This window comes from Neomonachus schauinslandi, chromosome 10, assembly GCF_002201575.2.
Source record: "Neomonachus schauinslandi chromosome 10, ASM220157v2, whole genome shotgun sequence".
Lineage (NCBI taxonomy): Eukaryota > Metazoa > Chordata > Mammalia > Carnivora > Phocidae > Neomonachus > Neomonachus schauinslandi.
The window spans coordinates 88,528,320-88,536,299 of record NC_058412.1 but is presented as its reverse complement, the minus strand read 5'-3'; positions in this window follow the sequence as shown (position 1 = coordinate 88,536,299).

The window sequence follows — 7,980 nt, the reverse complement described above, 5'->3', positions numbered from 1 at the left end:
CCCGCCCCGGCCCGCCCCGGCCCGCCCCGGCCCGCCCCGGCCCGCCCCGGCCCGCCCAGATCCGGTCCCCGCACCGCCCTCGGCCCCGCCCCGACCGCGCGCGGAAGTGACGTCGCTGGCCCGCCCCTACTGGCAACTGGCACGGCGGCCCTTAGAGCGTGTCTGGGCGGCACTTCTCGGCGAGTGCGAGTGGGCGGGCGCTCGGGGGTCCCGAGCCAGTGCGGACGCTTCCGAGGGCCCGGAACTCGCTCGTCCAGCCTAGCGCCTGCGCTTCCTGCGTTCCTTTGTTGCTGGCGGTGGGACCGCAGTAATGGTTAGGCGCATAATGGTGCAAATGGGCGGTGCTGGGCTGAGGTGTTGGCCGTTTGTGTGGGTAGAAGACGGCCCTGCTTGTTAAATGATAAAGACCCGGTTTGTATAGGCGGGGTAAAAAAAAATAACGAGTTCGTACTGGAGGCCTACGAGGGCAGTAATGCCCACCTGAAAATCGTGACCTTTTACGAAACAGATCCTGTTAAGGGGAAAATTTGGGACAAATATGCTGCTCTTTGGATTAAGGCCATTGAGTATTAAATCTTTTTGCTACAACCGAATATTTGACAAGGTTTGTGAAAGGGTTACCCTTAGAAGTAGAAGGGGGGTATATAGAAATCATTAATTACAACAAATAAGGTCTAAGAAAGCACGAAGTAATCATTTAACAGTATTTTAGTCAGCTAGGTATATTTCTAAGTGCTGGGACGTGATGGTGAGCAAACCACAGACAAGCTCGCTCACTTACTGAAATTAAACTAGTGAGAGATGACTTTAATCAGGTCATCATAAAGATAAATGTGAAATGTAAAAATTGCATTAAAGGTGAGTAACATGATCTTGTGAGAGCATTTGATGGATTAAGGTCCTGAGAAATGACTAGGATTTTGAGAAGAAACAGGATTTCCGGGCAGAGGAAACCAAATCCCTTTACTGTGCATCATCTCTAGAAAAGGCATGTTCAAAATGAAGTATTAAGAAGTAATTTCCTTATTGCACTTAAAGGCTTCCCTGATCAAACATGCCATTGCCTTTCTTAGTGTTAGGTGGCACTAGAATCCCATATGACTGTTTAATAAGAGATGAAGAACCAGCACGAGGGAAGTGAAGAGTTCTCATATAAATGCAGTTCTGCAGGGATTACCATGCCTGGCAGGGATGTAAATAAGGCCTTGGCAATATTTTACTTCATTTCCTATCCAATACAACCAATATAGCTGTTAGATCCGGGATAGTTTAAACAGCACTGCATGATCTGGCCCCTTTCTTCCTGTCTGGATTATCCCTCCTGCTGTGTTTCAGACACTCAGCATTGCTTGCTATTTCTAATTCTATGCCTCCCTGCCTTTGTCCATATTATTCCTTCTTGTGAAAATGCTTTCCTTCACCACTTGGCCAAAACAACTTTTGTCATTTAGGATTCACTTCAAGTATCATTGCTGAAAACTCTTCCCCTAATTTCTTAAGCAGAACATCTTTGTGTCTAAGCCACTTTGAACATGCCCCAAGTATAAGACTTAGCTCATTGCATTGGAATTATTTGTATTCCATGCCCAGCATTAAAGCCCACCAACTAAAAACAGCCAGGAACATACCTGTCAAAAGTAAGTAATAGTAATAAGTTAGGTTTATTGAACTTGTTGCAGCAAAGAAATTCGCCAGAAGGACCTGTGAGGCTCCTCAAAAATGGGGGAGTTACAGAAGGTCCTTGAGGGGTTAGGGCCAGTGTTTGTAAAAGATGGTCTTGGCAGTGATGGGCCAGAATTTGTAAACTAGGAGACTCATTGGGGGAGTCAGTGGTCTTACCTGGAACACATGAGTCCAAGTGGAGTTACTGGGAGATCAGCTTCTCTTATCTCGGAACAAGTGGTCCGAATGAGCTAAATTAAAAGGTTTGAGTTTAGATTGTTTGTGTTGGGTGGCACAGTTTAGTACCGTTTTTCATGGTGAGATCCACATTGCTGGTTGTGGTTTGTTTCAGTTCTCTCCCCAGGCTCTAGCCTAGCTGCCACCCAGTTATCAGCAGGGAGATGGGATCAATGTAATTGGTTAGAACAGGTTTCTCAACCTCAGCACCACTGATATTATGGGCCAGATAATTCTTTGCTGGGGATGGCAGGAAGAAGCTCTCCTGTGCATTGCAGGATGTTTAGCTGCATCCCTGGCCTCCACCCACTAGATGCCAATAGCATCCCACCTAGTCATGATAATCAGCAATGTCTCCGGACACTGCCAAGTGTCCCCTGGGAGACAAAATAGCCCCTGATTGCGAACCACTGGGTTAGACCAACCAGAAGCCACCCCCATGCACCCTGAGAATGGGGATGAGGCCCATTTGCATTGAAACTCTGGCCCATGTGGAAGGCATTTATCTCAACAAATCAGGGTTCTGCCAGCAGGGAAGGAGAGGCAGTGATGCTGAGCAAGGAGCCAGTACTGTGCCTCACAGCTTAGACTGGAAATACTCCCTATTTCCAGGCCACTGCTTTTTTCCAATCCCATACTGTTTCCATTTCTTTTGTAGATACTTCCCAAAAGCCTTTCAGGCACTTAGCCAAGTGCTGTGACAAAACAAAGGTGAAATAAGGTGAGCCAACTTGCAGACATGTTACGATCTCAGAAGGGAGATAAGCATGATAACCAATCCAAAACGGTGCCACGGAGGAATCACACAGTGTGTTGGGGGCCACAGGGAACAAGTCCCATCAGGTAACAGTGCCCAGAGAAGGTTTCATGGAGGAAGTAGAATTATGATGGCAGGTTGAAGGGATGGAAGAGGACAAAAAACAGGCTTAAAAGGGAAGCGTGGGGTGTCCATGGATTGGTCAACAAGGGGGTGACAATCAGGGTAGACTTCAAGGTTATGAGTAATCAAAGAAGAAGAATCATCTAAAAGATGCTCTAAAGGGGTGAAGAAGAGCAGCAATAGACAGAGCCCTTCTCCCTGCCCCGAATCCAGGAGAGCAGGAGTGACCTGCTCCAAACAGGACTTCAAGCTAAGTTGTTGTGTTGTGATGGGAAGCTCTGACGTCAGCTCAGGTGGGACAGTGGAGAGTGTCAAGTTAGAGAATGTAGAATAGCTTGTTCAGAGTAGAAAAAGTATCCTAGAGATCATCCAGTTGCCAGACACAGGCATTCACAAAAGCCCACTTAAGGTATGGGAGGGATTTATTAGAAGGATATGGGGATAGCTCATGGAAGTCCAACACAGAAAGTGCAGCCTGGCCTCACGGACTGGTACGAGGACCTGGGAAAACAGGACCAGTACTCCTCTCAGCCTCCCTCGTACCTCACTGTGTCTTGTCTCTTCATCCCTGGTGATTCGGTGGCAAGCCTTGTTACGGGACTGTCCATCTTCGTCTTTGCTGCCCTCTATTAGAGCTGGGTACAGTGACGCAGGCTAGAATCTGGCCTTGAGTTAAAGGCAGCAATCTGGGGTTTCTTTTGGCCTCTAGGAAAAGTTCCTGCTTTTCCAATAAAAAGGAGAGATAGTGTCCTGCCCTTTCTTACCCTCCTCTGACCCCCAGGGTTATGCTTAGAAGGGCAGCAGCATCTTGCGACAGTGGAAAATCACCCTGAGGTCTAAAAGACAACACGCCAAGAAGAGAAAACCTAGGCTGCTAACTCCTGCCAGCAACCATGTACCCCCGGGCTTCTGGGTTACATGAGGAAAGCCACCCCTTGTGCATCCAAGGCCTAGTCAGGTGAGCAGTTTGTGCTTGCACCTAAATGCGTCCTATCTGATATGCCAGTGTTCTCTGCTTGAACATGCCCGTGGGAGAAAATTATTGCCTGAAGCCCAGCTCTCCATGACCTCCCATTTCATGTATTCCACCAGCTAACTACAGTCTCTTTGTCCACAGTCCAGATTCCTGGACTGAGACTCTGATGCTCCCAACTTTGGTGAGGTGCCCAAGTCTGATTGCCATGTTAGAGGACAGGGTCCCATGTTCCACTGAGCATTCAGGGCAGGGAGCACTGAGAGAGGAGACTAGGTGGCATAGGCATGAGCAGGGCAGGGCTGGCACACTGAATGATGTCTGCCCCAATGAGAAGCAGGCAAGGGGAGAGGTGAGGATTAGAAATAAACTGACTGGACAGAACTGCCTTAATTACCCTAATGAGGAAGATTCATAAGGTCAACCCTGACTTGGTAGGAAAAGGTGCTCGTAGGAAAGACATTCACCAGTAGGCATCTGCATAGACCTGGACATTCATTATCGTTACCTCTGTTGAGAAGTGAGCTCATCTGCTCCATCGGTTCCTTGGGTCACTCGTTCATCACATTTCATTACACCCAGAAACCATTTCTTGAAAGCAACTAGTTATTTCCCTTTGGACGATTTCTGCTCTGCCTTTTTGAGCAAACGTTTGCAGACGTGTAAGTTATGTGTTTCCTTGGCTCAGGAATAAAGAGATGTATGGTTGGCTGAGGTGACATCTTCTTTGGGGAAGACTCAGCCCAAAATGAGGCTGTGCATCCAGAAGGCTGCTCAGCATAAGTTTGGTCTACAGGAGCAAGGAGACTAGACACAGTTACCCAGTTGGTGGCTCTTACCAAGAAAATCCCACCCTGCTGCAAAAGAAGTTGGCAGGCCATCTATTCCAACAGACTCTAAACTTGGTACTTACCAGTCTGTTGATGATGTCCTAGGCCAGCCAGCCCCAGCCTTCTTCCCCTTTGCTCTTTCTAGGTTTATTTAGACTTGGATTTTTGCCCTCTGGTTTCTCACCTCCTTGGCCATGGTTGGTACCCTTTGGTGCAGGCACCAGGGGCACTAACCAGCTCCTTCTCTACTATTTGGAATAAAGATTGGTGCAGGCAGGAACTTCAACTTCACATTTAGCAAAGGCCACTGGTGAGGGAACTCCCTGGGGGTGCGCTTGGAGGGTCACAGCTTGCCTCTGGCATGGCTGATTAGGAACAAATTTGGGGGCATCCCCCTGTCTCCCCATATCCTTAAGATAGGGAGAAGAAGAATCTGAGCAACTGAACAAAAGAGTGTGGAAACAGAGGCTTCTTTTTTCTTAACCCCTCTCTTCGTTCCAGAGAGCAAGGCAAGTGAGAACAAAAATGATACTCCAATACTTATAAACCAGGACAGCAGGCAGGAGGGCTTTTTTGGAGACAGAAGCTCAGGGAGATGAGCCCAGTGCAGGGAGCCACTTTTTCCTGAGTGCATCTGCAGGCTCCAGAGGGGAAAGTTGAGAGGCCGTGCAACATCTCAGACAGCTCATTCTGAGTTGGGTCAGAGACACGCTGGTTAAGACCCCCCTGAGGCCCAGGACACAGAGCGGCGGCTGATGGTGCTGGCTGTCCCAGCACCTCATCTGCTTGCACTGGTTTCCCTCCTTCCCTGTTTCACACCCCCATTCCTCACACCTGTCCCGAGGGTCCCATTCCTAAGCAAATCACCTGCATGCAGGCCCTCATCTCAGGCTCTGCTTCCAGGACACTGGAGACTAAAGCAGTAAGAGATCTAGGAAATAGAAGGTGAGAAGTTCCTCAAGAAAAGGAGACCAAATAGGCAAACACTATATTTGAGGAGATAATGATTGAGACACTTCCAAAACTGATTAAGATGGATATCGAGCTACAGATCCAAGAAGCACCTCAGAGCCTACACAGGGTGAATAAAAACAAGTCAACAAAAGATAATACTGCAAAAACCAAAGACAGTTGGTATTCACAGACCTAGAAATTATGTATTTATTTGGTTTAATCCTGTTATGCAACAAATTCCCAAACTGATGAAGGGAAAACTTACATAGCCCCAATTAGAGGTTCACTGAAAGTCAAGTTGGCATCACCACCCCTTCCAAAAGCGCTGTCTTCAGAAAGCTTCCTCTTGGCCTGGATTTAGGCTTCCTACCTCTATCCAAGAGTTCATAGAGCTACCCAGATGTCAACAGTAAAGCACCTTAAAAAAATAATAATAAAATAATAAAAATAAAATGTGGTTGATATTCTTCAAAGCTCTTGCAGGAAGGGGCCACACCTTTGGTCTGAGCTTGGGGATCAAGGGTAGAGCCAGACAATCTCCATCCACATCCCAGCTCTGCCTCTCCCCCACCTCTTCTGTGAAGCTGGGATAACAGTGTCTGCCTCAGAGGGCCACACGAGGAAGAGATGGGGGGATGGAATCCAGAACCTTCTCAGGGCCTCCTTGAACACAGTGCCCAGCAGTGTAGTGTGACCATTACTGCTGTTGTTCCTGATGTTGGGTATCCTGAGGGTGGTTGGTGCAGTGGGTGCAAGTCAGCTCTGCAACAACCAAGAGCTCATGTTAATTCCACAGCCAAATCCCCTCTTTCCAGTCAGGCTGGGGAAACTGGGTGAGAATTCACACTCCCTTTTCTTCACCATGAACTCATTGCAGTGGGTAAACCAGGGGTCCAGGCTTTGTAGGAGCCGCCCAGACTGGGGTCTCTCACATCCCAGCTCCCGTGGCACCAGTTCAGTGTATTCTCTAAAATCAGCTTCTCTGTTCAGTGAAGGACACAGAAACCGATGTTCTCTCACGTCTAGAGAAAGGATAACCCTGGGTCAGGGACTGTCTCTCAGGCAAGCCTCTGCTGCTCACAGATGCAGTCTGTGACCCTGACATCGTTTTTGCTTCGTTCTAATGGGTGTTCCAGACCAGCGCCCATCACCAGAACTCTGTGTGATGGTGGGAATATTGTTGTCCATGCTGTCCAATCTGGTAACTACTGGCCATGTGGCTACTGAGCATGTGAACTGTGGCTACTGCCGCTGTGGAATGGAATATTTTATTTTATTCCATTCTATTCTTTTTTTTTTTTTTTTTTTACTTACACCTAAAGAGCTACGTAGAACTAGTGTATTGGATAGCACAGCAATCTAGACACAGGTTTACCAAGCAACAGTGTGAGATGGGTGAGCTCTTAGTCTAGATTTCCTCCCTGTAATGGGTTTCCTCCCCAATGGACTATTAAGTGTTCTCTTTTGAATGAATAGGCTCCTTCCAGTTTTGTCCTTAGGATTATATTCAGCAACAACAGCATTATTTGATCAAAAATATCACCACAGAGAGAAGAGAATGAACAAAATAAAGCTTTATTTGAACTGCCCTGGTCACTGTCCAAGTTTATATTCAAGCCATTTCATAAATAGTGCCATAACTACAAGCCGCCAGGTCCACCACACACGCCACAGGTCTCTGTTGCTAAGCACGGCTTGTTGCTTAGTGACAGAGAACAGACCATCACTCAGTGTATCTGTGGGCTACAGCTAATGGCCACCCCATTGGTGTCACAGGCATACTCGCCAAATCAGAGAGAAGCAAGCATAGTTATGACCCACAGTAGGTGTTCAGTACCCCAGACACCACTTGATCACCTACACAGCTGCAAGGCACCATATAACATGGAGTATATACGATAAGGACAAATTTTCCCTGTTCCTGAAGACCCAGCTCAGCAGGCTGCCTTCACCTGTACTTCATGCCATCGGCCCCTGAATGCTTAGCTAATAAACACTTTGCAACCTAATGATTTATGTCATCTTGCTAATGTTCAGATGACTTAAGGCATACTTAGAGAGAGAGAGAGACTTGATTCAGAGTTCCAAGTCTCATCCTTGGACCTCTGTGGTTCTTCCCACACCAACCACAGAATGAAGGGCAAGCAGTTTTCAAGGACCCATTTCTAGCCAAATTAGGGCCCTAACGAGGAGTCACCTGAGTTTCCATGGGCTTCCCTCCCTGAACATCCCCATGTATTTGGAGCATGTTGACCTCCTACCAAGAGGCATCCAAGGTGGAGAGGGAAGTCTTTCCACATCACAGCTTGGAGAAACAGAATACATGAGTGGTTCTAAAACTAAAATCAGAGCACATTCGTACCACCACTTCTTAAGAGTTAGGTTTCATTATACATAAACCAAGGGAAATAGAAATATATATCAAAAAAAAGGATGCTACAAGC